Source organism: Corvus kubaryi, unplaced genomic scaffold (genome assembly GCF_017639235.1).
Source record: "Corvus kubaryi isolate FWS band 111438036 unplaced genomic scaffold, C.kubaryi_AGA036_p1.0 66, whole genome shotgun sequence".
Lineage (NCBI taxonomy): Eukaryota > Metazoa > Chordata > Aves > Passeriformes > Corvidae > Corvus > Corvus kubaryi.
The window spans coordinates 11,283,357-11,304,133 of NW_024582054.1; the positions used below are offsets into that span (position 1 = coordinate 11,283,357).

Below are 20,777 nucleotides of genomic sequence, written 5' to 3' on the forward strand. Positions count from 1 at the left end.
CTGGTATGGAAAGCAGCTAAACTAACAAGATGGCAGTTTTTCATTTCAGTATCTTTCTATTTCATATCTTTTATGTAAGTGCATCCATTTCTGTGTTTATCCCATCATCTCACTAACACAGCAAATAATTGTGAGACTTTCAAATACAGCTCTGCATCATTGACTCTATTTTATCTTTGGTGTAGTTATGCTAATAAAAACAAGTATATGAGCTATGAATGGTCTTGTCATAGCCATTATCTTTCTCCTGATGGCTTTTTGAGTTCAGCATGAACTATTTACATGTAGCTTTTGGAATCACAGAAACAAGGGCAGGGAAGGACCTCAGGAGATCACCCATTGCCTCTCCCTGCTGCAGGGCAGAGCCAAAGAGCTAAACCATGGCTAAACAGATCCAAGCTCTCCCTAGCTGTTACCATCTGACCCACGTCCAACCAATAGCTGCTGGTGGCTGTTTACCTTAGCTTCAAGATCTGATCTGTTTATAGCTGCTTTAACCTGAATAGATTATGTGATCCATACTGTGCATTGTCTATACAGCTCTTTTCATTCCGTGCTCTTACAGTCTCCTTTCACAATGCCCTGTGTCCTCTGCAGGTCTGGAAATCTACACATTGCAGTGGAAAGAAGGACATTTCCACTGTCCCTATAACCACCCTATGATCAACAAATAGTTTCATCAGTCTCTGTGTTCTCAGATAAATCCTCTGCTTTCACAAGCCAGAGCAGTTATAAATAGCAAGACATGGTATCATGTCTTTAAAAAATCACAAAACTTCCCAAGAAACTGATTGCCCAACAGAAAATGAAGGAAAAAGGGCAAAACTGACTGTAATGTAACAGGTAAGCAAAGTGAGTGAGACTTAGTTTTCTGCTTGCTTTCATTTGCAAACCGCTCAGTCACAAGTGTCATTTTGAAAATGAAGTTTGCTGAGGCTGCACAGAGCTTTCCTTGAAAATCATTTTGTACAGCGGGAATTCCACTGGGAGAATGTGACTTGGATAATGAAGTGATCTCAGTGCTGGTGGTCTCTTTTCTAGCAATACACTACTTATCCATATGCTGGTTTTGTTCCTGAGGAATGTATCATCTTCATACTGCCAGGTATTGGTAACATTGCTATGGCAAGGCATGCATGTAATTGTAGGAACATGTGTGCAACTCTAAGAATTTATCCACTGCAAAACCAGAGCAGGGGAGCAAAACTCTACTCACTGAGCAGGAATTTTGCCAGCAAGTCTCAGATTTCATCCTTGAGATTGCCCCTCTCTTAGGGTTATAGATGAGGTAGAAAAGTATTACTGTCTTTGCTTCAGAAAGGGGACATCTGACAATGAGTAAACTGCTCTATCACCGTTGCTCAGAGGGTCTCAGAAATAATCCCAGCACACCACCTGAGAAACCTTGTCCTTGTGCTTTTTTCTGATGGAATAGCATTAGCAAGCTTTACAGTTTAAAACCTTGTGAAGGTTTTGTAGGGTTTTTTATCCCCCTTTGGGTGGAACTAACCTGCTGCAATGTGCTCACATGATACAACCAACAGTGAACTAAGGGCAATCCCAGGGAGACAAGCCTGAAAGTGTGGAACAGATTTAGAATAACCAGAAGGGGCACAGATCTGAAGTGTAATGGCACATTTCAAGGTAAATATACAGGGTCTTTTAGAAATTTTGATCTTCAACCCACTGTGTAGCAAGGAAAAAAACCTACGAGTATGCAATTTGGCTGAGGATATACAGTGTGATGGACCAAGATTACACTTCTTTCCTTGGCTGTACCTGTCTCGCAGGTTTCAGATATCTCCAACACCAGGGCTTCTAGCCTTGCTCTGAGCAGGTCTCATCAATAAGGATTTGAAGCTGCCTATGGTATCCAGTGATTCATCTTATATAATGATTCAGTGTTGCAAGCTCAGGGAGCTTAGCCAGGCTGAACAACAGTGGAAAGTTTTCAATTTTTTTTCTTTTCTCAGACAAGATTTTTGAGGCCACCATCTACTTCTCTGCTCACAGATCCCAGTTCAGACCCCAATGACCATCCATTTCACAGATCTCACTGCAGGGTGCTTCAGTTTTGAAAATTTCTCAGTTCCCACAGTTATTCTATTCCTAGCATATGAACAAAATAGTTACAGCATTCTTCCTGGGGGACATCCCTCAGAGCACGTGATCTTTTAAAGGAGAGACCTAAGATCCACAATCAAATTATCAGATATGAACTTACAAGATTGTCCTTCTGAGGAAGTATTATTCAGGAGAGCAGTTTGCTGATTTTAGAACCATAAAGTTTATGTAGGATATTTGTGTTGCAAGGCAAAGCTCCATATAAGCGGACGTTGGCTAACGAAGGTTCAGTGGAAGCTGTACTACCCATGTCTAACATTTACCTCCCTACTACACTGCAATAATCATGTTATGCAGGGACGGACCTCCTGGAAGTACAGGCAGGCTTTGTGTGATAGATCGCTGATATTCATGCAGAAAAGCAAGACCACCAAACCTTTGCACTTGTCAATATTTGTCCTCTAGCAGTTGGTGGCTAATGGCTTAACACACTGATTCTTGTTGCCACCCTCCCCCCTGTATTCCAGGAAAAATAAGATTCAGTTTCCCAACTCAGGGATTTGAAAAAAATCGAAAATGCAACCCAGGCCCAGCCGCCAAAATAAATATCCTACTTGTAAAGGTAATTATGACAGTGACACAAGTATAAGCCAAAAAGTATACTTACTTTTTTAAATGAAAACTTTTCAATTAAAAAAACCTGGGTTTTGATAGAGAAAAGATTTGTGATTTTTGCTGGAAACATTTCTTTCCAAGTGTAGGTGCAATAAATTTACAAATCAGTATTTTGGCTCAAGACTTACTCAAATCTGATATTTTTTGGAGGATTCTTTTACAGAAAACTACCTGAATACATGGGATTGTAGGTTCATTCCTTTTCTTATTACTTTTATATGTTTTTTCACAGAAATCACTTACGGATATGCCAGAAAGATAATGCCTGTGAGTATAGGAGCCACATTCCTCAGGGTACCACAAAAACATATTCCTAATCCAGGGTGTTAGAACCAGATGATCTCTGCGATCCCTTCCAAGCCAAACCATCCTATGACTCTACTGCTAGGTTTCTGGCTTTTAAGACAGACATCTTAAACCAGAAACAGCAACATTCAGCTAAAAGTCCTCTGCATTATTTACAAAAGACGGTCAGGTAGTAGAGTGAAACAGGTAAATTATATAAAGTGGCAGAAAGCTCTGGGTGAGGCTCCAAGATTATAGGATGCTTCAGTTAAAAAATAAAATACCTGACCACTTGAGCTGCTACAATATATTGCCAAAACAAACTACAATTATTTATTGAGATGATGCTCCTTGACTTTCCTTTCAGGAACACTGCCAGAAAATAAATTAAGTATTCACGGAGTCAACAACACAGAAAAGACACTTAAAGAAAGCTCTGAAGTCAGAAAATGCAACATACTTCATTTAACTAAGCAATATACTTAGATAAAGACCAGTTCTTCTTTAGCTTACTAGGATTGCTTTTTATCATTTAAAATTTAATGGGTTTATTTAGAATGAAAATGATTAACCAGTGGAGTGAATTATGCCACCAACAAGAAAAGGCACACAAAATAATAATTTTATTTCCATTTATGAGAAATATATTTCCTCTCCAAATTTTCTCATTCTTATCAGCACTACTTGGCCAGTTTAGCCTTTAGTGATTTTGTGACATGATTTATTATACACAGAGGACAATAAAGTCAATCCTTACCTTCTAGTTGTCTGGGGATTTTTCACTAAACATGTACCTAAGAGTCTGGTTTATGGATGCAATAAATATGGATAGGAGGCTGTGGTCTGGGGTTCATCAGCCATCATCAATGTGGAAACACACAATGTCAAAAGCCGGGCAGCTTGAGGTATGCGTTCTGGATGCTAACAACTGCTGCCTTGCACAGGAAATGTGTGGGAATGCTCTGACTTGCCTTGGGCCACTTTCTGGGAGATGGGCACCAGTGGAAAGTCAGTCTCTTGTTCTTTGCTGCCAGGATCCATCAGCTTCAGGAATGGTGGAATGGTGGTGGTGACAACCATGGAGAGCCAAGCGCAGTGGGTCACCTAAAGAAAGGCACACAGGACGTCAGGATGTAAGACCTGAGAGCTCATGGCATGCCTGCTTCTGACTGCCATCTGCGTGCCACTGTATGCTTGAAGTAAAAGAGGCACTGGAACAGAAAGATAGTACACCCACTTGCTGTAAGTCTAACTCCTGTAATGTTAAAATTCTTCCTGGGTAAAATCACTTAACTGATACATCTGATAGGGCAACCTGTTCCGTAATGCCTAAAGCCTGACTAAGGCAAACAATATGAAGACAAACTAGATTAAAATGTACTGTGTCTACAGTTCATATGTTTGTTAAGTAGATTAGCTCGTACCTACAGAAATAGTGACATAATTCTTTCCCCTTACCTTTTTCCTGAGAAGATCTCTGCCTTTGGAACAACTGATGTAACCCTGTTCATGTTTTTCACTGTCTGGCAGCAAATGAAACTCCCAAAATTGTCTCATTAAACCTGACTAACATTTGGGTCTAAAGCACTCCAAATGAAGACTGAGCCAATTTCTCTGTAAAAGACCTATCAACAATGCAAGAAAACATGAATAGAGAAGTTTTGAAGAACCCTAACTTGCATTCTGTTGCTAAGGGATACACTTCCTTGGTATACATACTCCCATGCTCTCAGCAAGTCTGACTCACAAGAAGTCTGGTTTTCAGTAAATAATGAAAGCCCTACACTAATGAAAACAATATAAGGGTCAAAAATGAAGTAAAATAAAATAGCATGCAAATTAAATATTACTTTACACTCCAGACAGTATGTAGGGTGCTCTACCATAAGAGTGCTCTCTATAGGCTGCATAATGTACCTGGAAAATTTATGTTGAGACAGACTGGATTTTGTTCCATTTGCAAAATGATGTTTTTACTGCTCTGCTCCCCTTCTATTGAGCCCAAACAGCTCCTTGCTATTTGTGTCCCTTTTTCTTTTCCTTTTTTTTTTCTCTGCAGCAAATGCCAGTGCCAAGTATCTTTCTCCCACGATATCTCCCTATCCCTCTCACTTTTCATAACCTCTACTTGTCACACAGAATGGTTTTAGAGACACAGGGGTTAAGGCCAGAACTTACCCAAGTTTTGTTCCCATGAATTTCAGAGAAAGCTACTGGTAGTCATAACTTCTAAAATTAGGAATTATTTCTGAAAATTTTCACTAATCTTCTTTACCCCAAAGGTCACTGTGTGAGGCAAATCCCAAGTCCTAATGCTGGTCTTGGCATTTGTTGGGTGAATTACAGAGGAAAGCCATAACCTCCTTGTTCCTCCATAATTGCAAGACTCTCTCCCTCATTCTGTTATGCTTCCAGCAGCATGACCACTGGAATGACTGGCTCTGGATTTCCTACGGTATTTCTCTGAAACTACTCACATGAGTGAAGATAAGGATGAGCTTAGAGATTGACCTTAACCAACTAATTCAAAATATCTTCAATTATGGAAGCTACATGCTCCAAAATGCACAAAATACCTGCATTTTAAAACCAACATAGAATGTATAACTATTTTATCACCTATACTATTATCTGTTTAACTCTGTAGATTAGTAATCAAAATATACAACTTGAAAATCTAAGACAATTATAAAAGAGAAGAAATCTATTGCAATAAATGTGGAGAAAATACAGAGTAGGAATTTTACATTTTGTTCACCTGAAAACTAGGTTAAGGGAAATTTTTTCCTATTTTCAAAAGGTCATATGCACAGCTATTAATCCTGTGACTCACAAGTCACTAAAAGGTCAGTGGTTTTTTCATGTACACACGCTAACTATTATAATATAACAAAGTTAAAAGAAAATCCCCATTGGGGCAGGATAATAAAAACCGGAAAAGAAATGTGAGTAATGGGGGAAGAAAAAAAATTTAAAGGAGCCAACTTTAAAATGCAACATTGTTTTTGATTTTTACAACACAGGTGTTACAAGAGGGAAAAAAAAAAAAAACATTTAAAAGTATCTGAGATAATTTTTATGCATACACAGGAACTTTCTTACAAATCCCTTATCCCAAGCTTTTTCCCCTTTTTCTGTCATTGCACTTACTACTAAACTTCCCACTAAAATAAACAGTTTGTATGAAATCCTGTGTACTAAATCCTGCAGTTCTTGTTCAAGCAAAAATTCCTGCTGACTTAAGTGGAAATTGCATTTGAGCAAGGCTTTGATCAAACATTTTATATTCTAGACTGCTGTAAGTGGAGCAGCGGGAAACTATATCAAGCAGGTGAAATTTTGCATTTAACAGCCGTCCTTCTGTAATCTGCTCCTCCTAATGCACTTCACATCTGGAGGGATACCATGCTAACCAGCATTTTGTTAAAACATCTCTGAAGTCAGGAGTCTTCATATGTCTCCTTCTTTGCTTCTGTATACAGTTGAATAGAGAGGGATGTGGGTTTAGAGAACATTTTACATTATGTGTTGTTAATTTAGCCATGTTTGTTATCAAGTTTACAAATGCTAAACACTGGAGTCTTTAATATAAAAAGACTTTAATGTAAAAAGAGTGCCCGTAGCTCTATGAAAATGATGTGTGTGAGGTTTCTGTTTATTGAATTCCAACCAAAACTACAGCAACATACCAGCGTTGTTGGACTGGATCCTGCTTTGGCTGGAACAGAATACACTGAAGTGCTCTTCTTTTTAAAGGTCTCAGGTCTAATATTGTCTTACATTTCATACCTAGACAAAGTAAATTGGTACCTTCCATGCTAAAACAAGAAAAGCAGTATTATAAGAAACAGAAATAAGTCCTAATGACTTAACATGAAAAAAAAATTGACCCCTGGATTAAATGCTGTTGACTGAGGTTAACCAATACTTTGCTTTTGGCTTAAGTGGGGTCAACAGTTGACCTAGAAGCATTTGCTCCAGTTTCAAAAAGCAAATTGATGGTTTCTTGTCTGTAGATGAAGCTTGTAGAGTTCTGTTGCATTAGTGAGTAGACACCAGAGACAGTCAGGAGTAACCTGTTCCCTATTTTGAGGTAAATGATTCCCACACTCAAAAGGTGTGACTACAATAGCACATAAAGGCAGGGAAAACTTAAGAAATTCACATCTCCTTGGTGAGATATGCTACTAAGTTTAAAAACTCTGCTTTGTGCCAAAGAGATATGTTGAACTATATGCATACCACTAAGAAAAAGCTAAGACATATACAAGATTTCGTCCTTTCTGAGTGACTCCCATGTATGTGAAGGTCTATCTTTAGATCTTAGATGTTGCATAAATCAAATGGAGGATCATTAATCACTGATACTGTCTCTTTCAAGAAGCATCATGAGCAGCTCCTTCCATCCTGAAACAGAGAGTCTGAGTAAGCAACCATTGTACTGTTTAGTTCTAGAGTAAGGGGGGCTCCTGAAGCTTTCCATCCTACACACACTGAACCTCAGTGGCTGACTTTATACCTTGAAGATTTTGCTCACAATGCACTGGGATGAAAGGCTCCATATAATTGCACAATGACATCTTATTACCATGACACGCAGCTGGGAAAAGATTCACACGGAGAAAGCATTCACCTGGACTCCTGATACAACCAGTAAAGAGCCCAATGGTATCCAGTTTCTAAATACTCAAAATAAGGTTATTTACTACCATTCAGAGAGCACTGTAGCTCTGTTGTCACAGTAACAAGTAGCAGCAATACCATTACTGAACCAAATCACATTTGCAGTCTCCCAGCATTGTTTTCAACAGAATATATCTGAATGCTTTTTATTTGTTAGCAAAAAGTAGGATGCTAGCCTAAATGAGAAGAAGGGATGCAGGATTATGCTCTTATTTCATCTGTTATTTCAAATGAAAACAACATAGCAAGAAAATCATGAACGCATTTTAAAAAATATAATACACAGCATATTCTCTAATGTTCTGCTGCAACTCAAGGCAATTCAACCTTAATAAAACTTCAGAACTCCAGTCATTCATTTGCAAATGTTAAAAGTTTTGGATTGTTCCTTTTTGGGTTTTGGGGGTTTTTTTTAAGAAATCTATGACCATTGATATAATTAAGAACTATTCAGCAGGTTGCCATAGGAAACCTATTTTTTCAGCTAACCCAATACCTCTACAGATATTTGAGTTACTTAATGCTTCACTGGAAGTAGAAGATGACTCTTATATTTAAGAATCAGCATGACTGGCCTTTTTAATATAGACAAAATATTTGTCCTCGTTAAAAACAGAAACAACTTTAAAGTGTCTTCTATCCTAGTTTTGCAGGGAAAAAAAAGTTAACATCCTCTTATATTATCAGGTACTTGAAGGGGAAAAAAATGTAATAAAAATACTAGAGGAAGAATCCAAATCTGTATGAAGTGAGAGCTCGATCAGTTTCTTCTCTTTGCTTGTCTCATTTCATTTTAATTGCTTCTTAGAAACACTCACCTTGTGTGGTGATCTGTTTACCCATTGTTTTTCCTATCCCATATTGTGGGGGGGGGGGGGGGGGCGCCCCCTCCACCGCTTTCCCCTGCCCCTAGCCCTGGCCACTCCCTCGAGTTCTCCCTATTGGTTCCTGTACCCCAACTCCGCCCATGTACAGCCCCTGAGCCCACGACAAAACCCCCTTGCACTGGGATCTCTCTGCCTCTGGGGGTCATCAGGACAAGATGTAAGATTAAAGATCCTCTAAAACCCTCGTGGAGGGACCCTTCTCGCCTCCTTCGCCTCACTGTGCTGTAGAGCTGATAGCTGGCCAGAGCAAGAATGCAGAGCCATCCAAAAAGGACTGCGGGAGGACAGAATGGCTGCCCTGCCCTAAGCAGCTCCGCTGAGCTCTCAGGGAAAGCTGCAGCTTGCTGAACTAAACCTAGCAGTACAACAATCTTGGAGGAGGAATGTTCACTGTCTGTGACTGGTTTTCATGCTGAGTCATTACACCATCTAATTTGGAGATCTTAAAAACAACCATGTTCACTTTGTAGTCTGGTCTACAGGAAACAATGGAACTGAGTTTGAACATATGTTTTCCCAAACAGGTATGGAAAGTGGCTCAAGGATGCAGAAAAACCTCTGAAATGCTTTCCACGCAGTTTCAGAATGAGCTTCAGGAACTTTCTATACTTTAGAGAAATGTATCTTTTTTACAAACATTCCTTCTAATATGTTGATAAAATACTGTGCATGTGCTCATTAAACACTGTTTAGATAAGACTTGCTCCAGTCAACCACACTGATTTAATGTAAATGTTGTTGAATGTCACTGAGAGAGCACCAGCTAAGCCCTATCCCTGCTGTTCCTATCCATGAAATCTCCCCAAGACCTGGCTATCCAAAGTGAAAACTCTCTCTCAAGGTAACAGAAATCTCTAGAGCCACCTCAGGTAGACAGGGATTTAACAATCCAAAAAGAAAGCAATAAGAGCTAGTGTGGCCATAGCTACTGGTGACCGGCACAGCCTAAATCCCACTGCAGTTCCCACATCGGAACTGAAGTTCCCTCTTGGCTGGAGCTAAGTATGAATGCACTTTCCAGGCTATTCACACCTAGATTAATTATTCTTAGTGGTCAAATCTGAAAGGAGAAAATACCACACTGATCGTCCCCCATGTGAACTGCCTGCTTGTTTTAATCAACTGTATTTCAGTCAGGTCCTTTGAATGTTAATTAATCACAATAACCCAGAACACGTTACAGAACATATTTAAGATTAATTGTCATGTTTGGGGCCATGTGGATCTGACTACTTTTATTATTATTACCCTGCCTAAATACCCATCTTTATAGGGTATTTAACCTCTTTGATTTCTACATACTCCAGCACTGGACTTCATCAAGAATATAATTCCCCTTTTCATCCTCGCAATCCCAGCTCACCTATTTGGTGTTGAAAACACCCCAAATCAGTTGGTAGGGAAGAATATGCACCACTGTACAGCCATCTCAGCAATACTGAAGCTGCATCCACTGCTGCAGTAACAACAGCTGCTCCTATTGCAAACAAGTTTGGCATGATTTGGACAAAGAAGATTCAACAAATTTTCCATTTGGCATGGATATAAAGGAGAGAAAAGTTTTGCACAGTATGATTTCACATCACTTAAAATTAGCCTTAGATTTCAGTCGTGCCTATAATTTCAAGGCCAGTCTTAGTTAATGCTCTCAAATAGCATTCTTGAAGAGGTGCCTTGGAAAGATAATCACGTTCAGTACTTGCTAAGTAGTTCAGTCCAACTATGCAAGAGTTAAAAAAGTCCTAATCATACAGAAAAAAAAAAAAATCCGAAGTCCATTGTTAGTAGGGAGAGGCAAGCACAAACAGCAGTTAGCAAATGCTAAATAGGACATGCAAAAAGACTTCCATTACATAAATAGAGATAATTATAGGGTTACAGAAAATTCCCACAGAGTAAATTTGAGAAGTCATATGGCTAACAAGGACAACTATGAGAGAAGATCTTTTCTGGTGCAACAACAGAAAGGTGGGTAAGAACAGAAAGGAGATGTCAACTGACTTTTAAGAACAGCACAATAAACATGCAGCAGTATTGCAAGGATGAGATGGAGCTAAACAAATTGTAGTCTGCGTTTAAAAACAGGATGTCATTAGAACCAGTAAAAGCAATATTTCTATCCTTGTTTTCTAAGGCGCCATGACAGTAACGGTGAGGACTGACTTTTAGACATTTCAGTATTAACCCCAACACACCTACCAGGCTTATCAGGTAGTACTTACTCTTGCTTCTGTTCACTCCTTTCTTCTGTTTCTTTTTTTATTATAAGGCTTTTTAACTCTCCACCATTAACTGTTGATCTTGCAATAAGACAGAGAAGAGTTCAAAGTCAAGTGGCAGAATGCAAACAGACAGGGCAAAGGCACAACTGCAAAGACAGATGAAGATGCTACAAAGTTGATTTAAAAAGAAGAAAAAGAGCAAAGAAAAGAGAATAAGAAAGAATTTATTGCTTTGGAGCTCCTGCGTAAGTGGGAAAGGAAATGCTGTATATTGATATGTATTTTGATAGGTTTAATCTCTGTATAGCTATGTAATGTTGTAACTCTTAATACAGCAATACAGAAAAGGGAAGTATGGGATGTAATTGCTCCGGCAGAGTTACGAGGTATGCAGGCATACGTGAGCTCTTGCACACAGACCAGAACAAACACAAACACTTATTGTTGATTTGATAAGGAAATACAGCATATTTTGTGGTGTGCACCAGCCAGCTGCCAACTCACTGCTAAATTGAATGTGCCTACAGTCTGGACTGAGTGGTCTTGCTGCCCCACATAGCGTCTGAACTGCTCATTACTGGCTTTCCCAGAGAATAGAGGAGATCATTGGGAGTAGTCAACAGTAAATGATCTTGCTATTAAGCATTCCTAGTTCACCCCTAATGAGAACATCTAGGTGCCCAGGATATGATTAAGGGTCACATACCAATAAGCTGCTCGAGCCTCCGCCTTCTCTCCCTTGACTTTAGGAACCCTCACTTGATTATTAGTGGCACTTTCTAATTCATGCGAAGAACTCACAGTTTTGGAAGAAGGCCAGAAGTACCGATCATAACACTTGCATGGGCAACTTCTTCAAGCTCTCTTTTGCCACTCCTTCACTATGGAATCTTTTTCTAAAAAGGACTTTAGGAAAATAGGATCACTAGGGCAGCTGGTATAAAGCAGCAGTGCTTATTTTTAGCAGACCTACAGACTTGTACCAGCTGTTTAATGCCAATATTAAGCATGGAATATTGCTATTTGTCTACTCTTCTTGGAAAATATGGGCATATCCACAGATCAGCAGGTAATGGCAACGTCCCAGAAGCAGCCAATCTTGTACCTGGAGGCCTGTGTTGTGAAGGATCCTAGGCCAATTCAGGGGTGGTCTGATAGCTCCAGTTGTGTTTGTCCTCTGAAAATAGTGGTTTGTTCTCACAGAGAGCGTTGGACTGAAACTCAGACCTGTGCATCTGCCCTTGCTGAGAGAAAGTAGGAGGGAAAATCCCAAAGGGAACTTTTGCAAGCAAAGCCTCTGCATTTCCCAGTGCTGTGCAAACATGCGCCTTCTTCAGCTTCTGGCATCACACCATTTCAATTTCCTGCTGCACTCAGGCAAGAATATTTCTGTCTAACACATTTCAAAGAGGAACATCATTAGCATTAGCGCTTAAGGTCTTTGAAACTGCAAAGAAAAGGCAGGTGTGTCAATATGGAAGCCATTATGAGAGGGCAGCAAGGTTAAAATATTTCTATTTAAAGTTGACCTGCTTTAATGAGGAGATTAGATCACACGACAGACACAGATTTTGTGAGATTTTATAAATTCTGTCTTCAAACCAGTTTGTCTCAATTCTCAACTGTTCAGGTTTATTAGAATAAAAAGGAAGGAAAATGTATTAAACAGCAGAATGATCCTATAAATATGTTTGTCATCCTCTTCTAGTAAGTAAGAGAATATTTTAATTTATTAGCTAAGTACAACTCTTTGTACCTCAGCAGAATAAATGGTTTAGGATAATTTAAAAGCATTTCTCCATGGACCAGGATATAGCTAGCAACCTAGACTCCAAAAGTAATTTGTAAAAACCTTCCATGCTGTCTCTCAAAAATTGTGCCAACCCTTTTCACAGATGGAATACAAAAGACTGTGAGGTGTCTGGCAGCTAAGAGTAAAACATATGTACATTGAGCATGTTTTACCTCAATAAGTTAACACAAGACAGGAGGAACAGAAAACCCCTAAAGGGACAAATTGAATTAATGAAAAAGTCTAAAGCCCCCAGAAAACCAATGTCCTTTGGCCACTAGACCAAAATGTATCCCCTTCTGCAGCAAGCCCCTTGGACAATTACCTGCTTTTGTCCTTTGTGAATCACCTTGACTTTTTTTTCAAGTTTTCATAATCATATTAAATAAACTGTGTAAGTTGTGCGAGTCTTTTATTGTTTTGGCTAATTTCTGGACAGAGTCCAGAAACTTATCTCTCTGCCTCTGAAGTATGAGTCTCATCACATAGCACAGTAAAAATAAATCGTGATTTGCATTTCTCAATAGCCTTCAAATAACTACGTGGAGTAAAGCCAAACCCAGCCTCTTCATTGAAACAAACAGTTTGCTTTCTCACATACCAAGATTGTTTCTCGTTCATGTAAAGAATAATTTCTGCCTCCATGTGGAAACTACCAGCCACATTTCTCCCTGGTAGCTCACGTAGTGAGTGCTTTGAGTCAGCACGTCCAACCACAACAGCAAACTTTGATAGGATTTACTTGTACCATTGAAACATTCTGGCACGTATTCAGGTCATGACTCAGGGTGCTTATCTGTGAAGCGAAACTCCCTCTGGGATGTGAAGCACCATCATCTCAACCACTTCTTTTCCTCCAAAAAAACAAACAAACATTCAGCACACTTCTCAGTCTAGGTCCTTCCTTCTTTCTCATCCCTCACCCAACCCTAGCCAGAGGCAAGCTCAGGAAAATGTGAAGAACACAGGCACAATTGTTCTCAGTTTCTACCCTATGCTCATTATATTGGCAAAGTTCAAAACCATTTGCTTCTGCCACTGTACTTTTAAACATTTGTAGTTCTAGAATATCATCAAAATCCCAGCACCATTCTTTGAAATAGGTTCCTGCCTTCTATTTGTCACACTTTCATTCAACAAATGTATCACCATGTTCTCATGTTTATCTGGAAGATTATTAGACATCCAGTCCTTAAAAATAACATGTGTCTTCAAAAGGGAAAGTTTTCCCCACACCCTGACTTTATGTTTTGACTGTATGCTCGATTTTTTTATATGTAGAGGAGTCCTTCCAAAAGTTGTGTGAAGTAGACAGAAAGAAAACAGGTGCTAGAGACACTTAAAAAAAGCTGCCCATGGTGGTTAAGTTACAGAATTTAACATGAAAGAGGAATAAAGAATGGATGAATTTGTGTCTGAAGAATGACATATGTCCTTTACTTTTGTTTTTCTTTTCTGACAAACAACCCAGGTTAAGGACACCCTTACTCATTCTTAAGGTAAGTAGACATAAGAGAGGTCATGTGCACACAAATGTTAAATTAAAAACCAATTCTAATATAGTTAAAACAACATCCCAACATAGCTACTCCCATGCAGGCAGCAGAACAAAACAAAAGTGGAGCAGGACATGTAAAATCACAGTCACTTTTAGTGGCTTAGTAGTTTTGATGAAAACCTCAATGGTTCAGCTGAAATAGTTACTCTGGTATGAAGACATGAAGTCCATAGCTGCAGTTCAAGATTTGGGAGAAGTAGGAATCCTGAACCATTGTAGTTCCATGACTGTATAATCTTCAACAACCTCTCCCACCCATGTTCTTTCCTTTGCAAAAGCCTACACACCAAATGCAATTCCAGAGGAATTCCAGATTTTGCAGGCAGGCTGTATTTGCTAAAACACAGAATAAACACTTCTTGTAAAGAATTAGCCTTACTACTCCACACACTAACTTGGCTATTTTCTCTAACACTGCTGTCCAAAGAGAAGAAAGAAATGAAAGAAGCTGTCAGGAAGAAAGCCTGGGCACATAGCAGGGACAGGCAGGGGCAGAGACAGAGATGAAGAGAAATGTAGTGTGGGTAAGGAAGTAGAGAAGTTTGAACTTCAGAGGAAGCCAAGAACAACCCTTGAGAGAGGAGTAAGAAAGGAAGTTTCTATACGTGCTTAGAATTGCACCTGCTAATCTACACAATGCAAACCCACAGGAAGTGACTCAGTGGTCAGAGCCCAACACACAAAGGGAAGCATCCTATATTCCAGGAAAAGGTATTTGGCTTATGCATGGACATAATGTTTTTGTTCAGGTCTTGAACCACAACTGCTTTTGGTTCTGTTTCTCATATGCAGCAGTTGCCCTTTCTAACTCACTGTTTTTAACTCAAGCCCATCAAAGAGGAAGAGCAATTTTTGAGGAAGATTTCAGTACTTTATCCACATTATATGAAGGATGGACTAGAGTCATAGTGCTCTGACCACCTAACCTACCCCAGTTTCTCTGTGCATCTTCATCCATAATGTGGCAGTACATAAAAATTAACAAAAACTCACTTATTTGATGTTCCAGGCCAGGCCCTCACACTGAAAATATTTTGTGTCATATCTTTTTTTATCCTGATCCAACAAGATCACAATATAGTGCTGTCATACCAGATATACAAATCCTGAGGACAAAGAAAAGGTAGGGCATCATGGCTACTGAATCCTGCTAACTCACAGAGCAAACCAAAGGGATTTTAGTGTCTAATTCCCTTTGCTTCCCCTACCTACAGTGGCTTTAAAGGAGAAGAGACAGAATGAACGAGCTAAAGTAGCTCCTGGTTAACAAAATTACTGCAGAGCTGTATAGGCTGCCATCATCTTTTGCAGACAAGGATGCCCATAGATGGAATTTTCCTCCAGCCAACAGCTACCCTATTACCTTAGAACCCCTGAATGCACCACCTGGGAAGTCCTTTTTCGGGACTCTGGAAGGACCAATGTCCTATGGGCCCACAGCATGCGAGGAGCAGCAGTTAGGAGAAGGCCACCTTCATGCTACCCTGCAGACCTGCTCCATGTCCCACTTGGCAGAACCACAGCATGCAATCCTCAAGGTTTGTAGTAAAAGGCAGAAAAGGTTTCCTGCTCCTTTTTGACTCACATAGCACAACTTTAAAATCTTTAAAGTCAAAACATACCAATCACATCTTATCCAATCGCATTTTCTCTCTGGAAAGAGTAAATGCAGCCTCTGTGAAGCCCAGCATACTGTGCATAGACAATGAGAGGTTCCAGTAAAGGCTCACTGAACTGTATTTAACGGGTGCTCAGCCTGGGGATGATAACTACTCACTGTACTTGTGAGACGTGCAAAATGTCAGGGGAATATAGAGAAGTGTTGTGCTCAGGAAGTGTATGATGTGACTAATAAGAGTATGACAAGGGGTGTGGTTATCATGAGATATTTACCTCCCTTCAGTGCCTTCATGAGACGTGAGAAAATAAGTATCTCCCTCCTCTCCCTGTCTCTCAGGAACATGTTTATTCACTTAGAACTAAACTTCCAAAATTTATCATACTGCTCTTATTACTGGGCAGTTTCTCAGGAAGGAAGTTGATTCCAAGATTCTATATTCCTGTTCCAGCTGAGTAATGCTGGATACAGAATTCAGTTTACTTCACAGCAAATAGTTTATGAAAAAGCTAAGTTCTTGACCAAAACAATGTATTTCAAGCAAGTGTAAAATTTCTTTGGCATTTGAATAGGAGATCCACACATAGGATGGGCTACTCCCATCTCTGATTCTCTCGGGAGACCACACAGCTCCCTGTGTCTGTCTTGGTGTGAAACCTCAAGGCAGGTAGGAAGGAGTGAGTGGCCAAGACGCCAATTGGCATCTGCCTGTATTTTTTTTTTTTTTTTCCTAGATGCAAAGGAAAGAGAAAAAGAACATGCTGCTCTGAAGAAAACAGAGATGTAAGAAAGAATGGGGGAATCAGGGAGAAGAGCACTGGAGGGCTGTTAGAGCAAGGGCATGAAACGTAAGTGTTGGAATTTTAATCAAAAGATGGAATAGTAGTAAATGAGAGAGAAAGGTAGAAAGAGAGTAGAATGAAATGGACTTTCAGGATGAAAGAAAGGGAGGCCAGAGCCTGGAAAAGGACATGCTACTGTGAGGGGATTGACATGTAACTTCAGTTTAAAAAAAGGAAAATCAGTCAAAGGAAATGTTAATGGAAATTAACAAACTGGGCCTCACAAGAAAAAGAAGGGCAAGAGGAAAGAAGCAGAAAAAAAGATAATAAACATTAGGAAGAAAAAAAGAATGAGAAGTAGATAAAATATTTTACCCATTACTTTTTTTTTTGGTCATGTTTGTCTCCCAGAATATCTCATGGTGAAATAAATGGAATTTTATTTCCCAAGGAAAACAGCCATTTAAAATAGAAAGAGTGTTGTGTACATAACCCAAATTTTACCCTTCAACTCCAACCTCCAATCCATGTGTGACCCTTCATTTCCACTAAATATTCACCATGCAGACTCTGGTCTAGATCGATTTACACCTGTAGGCATCTCAGGCCACAAAATACAGCTCAATTCCTCACAACAATAAAGCCAGCAAATAAACTCATTCATTCATTCATGTGTTCATTCATTCATTCATTCACAGATTTTCCTGTAGATTTTGCATAATGATTCTGCAGAACTGAATATCAGGTTGGTTTGGGGTTTTTTCCCTTTTTTACTCATTGCAACATCAGGAGACACAATGTGTGACAAAACCAGGAAGTAACAGACAACTCTATCTGCATCTCTCTCCCCCTCACACCTCATGACAGAACAATTCTCATCACTATCAATAGCACCCATATCCATCCAAACCCAGATGCATCTATATAACATACCCAACAGTTGCTAAATACCAAGACACAACAGCCAAAGAGTTGGACTTCAGGACCTCAAGCTCATGAACATGAGAACCAGCTGCAAGATTAAAACATATAAATTGTGCTGAGGCAAATAGCCATGACTTCAGAACTCTGACAATTGTTGCCTTTTTGGGTTAGACTGTACTTGTGGGGGAGAGTGTGGGAAGTTCCAGAACAATGGAAGACCCTGGCAGGCAGGCAGGCAGCTTCACAGTTACACAGAGCCTATCCCTGCTTTCTTCCTGCAAAAGCAGATGAGGCTTTGGGGATGTCTCTGCTAGTTGTAGCAAGAACATCCCTTAAAACATGGTATGTATTTTGAGCAGTCCTGAGGTCTAATTAAGGTAAAAGGGTTAATTTAGTATCAGAATTATTGTGCTAAAATCTGTAACAGCAAGACTGCTTACAGTCAGTAGCATTCCAGCACTTTCTTCCATAGAGTATCAGCAAACCACTCCAGGAAAGTTTGAATAACTGCAGATTGAGGCTACTCCCATATGAATAATTTCTTGAAATAAAGACTGGTCTTTCTTCACTGGAGCAGAAACCAGATAGAAACAATCCTAGAACTATATCCATCACAGGAGATTAACTACTAGTGTGAGGCATCATGAGATTTCTGAATGTTCCTCAGTCTGGGGCCAGACCCAAGCCATGGAAGCGAGTAGAGGCTGATACAAGGAAATCAGATGATCAAAAAGCCATGAGAAAACACATGCTAAATATTTAAGAGACATTCACATTTATGCTGAAAGCACAAAGAATTTAACTTGCAACAGCAAAGTAAAAAACAAAAGACGCACCTTTTAAAAAACAATCGAATGAGAAATCATTCTGGTTTTTCTTTTATTAAATACTTGCATACAACAAGACATTTTCATTAAATTGTTTCTTGAAAACTGTACCTAAAGCACTCAGAAATAAATAATGAAAACACTGGTTATTAAGGAGAATTAATGCAATAGCAGAACCAAATGGTTTAGTGATAGAAACCCTTATAACAGAACTACCCTGCACAACACTAATTGATTCCATATTCAGCTACCCAAATAAAATATGATAATATTGCATTATCTGAAACTTTCACTGGCTCAATAGACTCCTTAGACAGGGCCTAGTTACCTGGTTAGATTGTAACCCTTCAATAAGGAATGGCAAGACAGAGCTATGTATGTGTGTAGAGACCCATCGATTCAGAAATTTTTTATGGGATGGGACCTGAGTGCAAATTTAATGACTGTGGTGTGTGCTCAGCTTGAAATACAGTTTTTTTAAACTCTTCTTTAACCAAGCAGTTCACTTACCAGGAAATGAAATGGTCTGGTAATGAGGAGACATAACACATAAGTGACACACAAGCTTCCTATCATATTTACTCATTACATGTGTAATGACAAGGAGCTCTACAAGCTGCACAAAAGGTGGGGTTTGGATTCCTGTGATGCAGACGCTCCTGACTCAAGTTCATCGTGTCTAATATTTGCCTTCAGATTTTGCCCTGAGTACTCATCAAATCCTCCATATCAGTGAATTCTTTGGTGTAGAATACTGTTAAACTGATACTGCAGTCTTTTCTCCTGAAGGGGTATCAGTAAGACTCACTTGGACTCTAATAATCTTAAAAGTTCTACACTTCTCCATTCAAAGTGGCTAGCCAGTTCAAAATCTACTGAGTATTCTCATGTTAGAAAACTAGGCTAATTCTACTAAAAAAAAAAAAAAAAAAGTCAAACAAAGTTGTTAATTCCTGAAGGGATTGCTGTCTGTAGATTCTAAGACACAATTAGAGATAGCTATTTCCTTGCACATTATATGTTGTAGTGCTGGGGCCCTGGTAATCCATATTATCTACATTCCCATCTAAATAATCCAGTCCTCTTGAGAGGATTGGAAATGTTTTGTAAAGAGGACCTAATCTTCAACAGGATCGGGATGACTTCTACTGGCCATCATGAGACAAGGCATAATGTATTTTTCTTTAAATTGCCAAAAAACATTAGGCATGGATCGAAATGAAAGTTATGTATCTTTTCCACAGCTTAGAGTTGATAGAGAAGTGAAACAGAATGGAGAGAGAGAGCAAGAGAGCATGTGATCTGTGGTTTCAGATAGACACTGAGGGTGCACTCAGCTGCGCTGAAGCTGCCAGGAATTTCTGACCCTATGTATCTCCAGTTCCTGGAAAGTCCCACCAACAAACATCAAGAACACATTCCCTCTGATAAGATTCTGTAATTTAGCAAATATTTCTCTGTGTGTCCAACAGTTTCTGCTGTTTGTTTAATGATGTTATAGAATACTTGGCTCTGCACCTGAACTGGGGCAAGGTGAGCAGGCTCATTGCCCAAGTACAAATGTGCTCTCATTGCATCACATACCCCACAGTTTCTCTGAGTTGAGATCCTGCTTAAGCTGCTGCCAAAGCACATGGAGGGGCTGTCAGCAGTGCAGGGGGCAAAGGCTGAAGATATCTTTCACAATATCACCGGTTTGTTCATTGAGACTAATGCAGGGAAAAGGCTGTTACTCAGGGTACCTTTTGTAAGAGCTTCACTTGTTAAAGTGTTCATTAGGACAGTACTCTGAACTTCAGTACTGTGGTGGGAAGCTCTGGAAGAAATCCACCATAATGAGGACTGAAAAAAATACTCAGAACTGAATACTTTTTTTTCTTCAACAGAAAAAGCTTTTGACTAAGTGAACAAACTGTAGATAGATCTTTTGATGTCAAAAGGTCTTGAGAAATAGATTGACTCTGTAGAACCTCTTTCTCACATATAGTACAGCAATATAGTATGGTATACTATAGTACACATATAGTACTGCCTGCACACCCAGTTGCAAGGCACAGCAGTAGACTATTATCAGGGTGAGGAGGTATTTACACAATTTGAGACACTGTAATCTCTACAGTGAGTGAAAGAGTTCACTAACAGGGATAACAAACTATAAATTTATTAATTCAACATTTTTTTAGGAATGTTCTTCCATGCACGCCTTTTTCTTAGCTAGGTAAAGATGCAAGAAGCAGAAGCCTGAGGTAAGGTCATATATATATATGAACAGGCTAAATGTCCACCATGAAGTCACAGCCATGATTCTCATTTAAGTTATGCAGTTCCATGCATACCTTAAAGCTTTGGCTAAGTTGGTGTTAAAATATTACATTTCTTCAGGCTAAATTGTGCAGAGAAAACCAGCTTCAATCAATACTTACATTACTTTGATTGGGTCAATAAAACAAAGGGTTGATT

General features: G+C 39.3%; 1 long non-coding RNA gene across 1 annotated transcript in view; it reads right to left on the reverse strand.

Moving 5' to 3' along the window:
• Positions 1 to 481: 481 nt before the first annotated feature.
• Positions 482 to 20,777, reverse strand: part of LOC121674027 — a 97,558-nt gene continuing 77,262 nt past the window's right edge. Inside the window, exon 3 of the long non-coding RNA XR_006019409.1 lies at positions 482 to 4,128. This is a non-coding gene — a long non-coding RNA (uncharacterized LOC121674027). The remainder of the gene's footprint in view (positions 4,129 to 20,777) is intronic.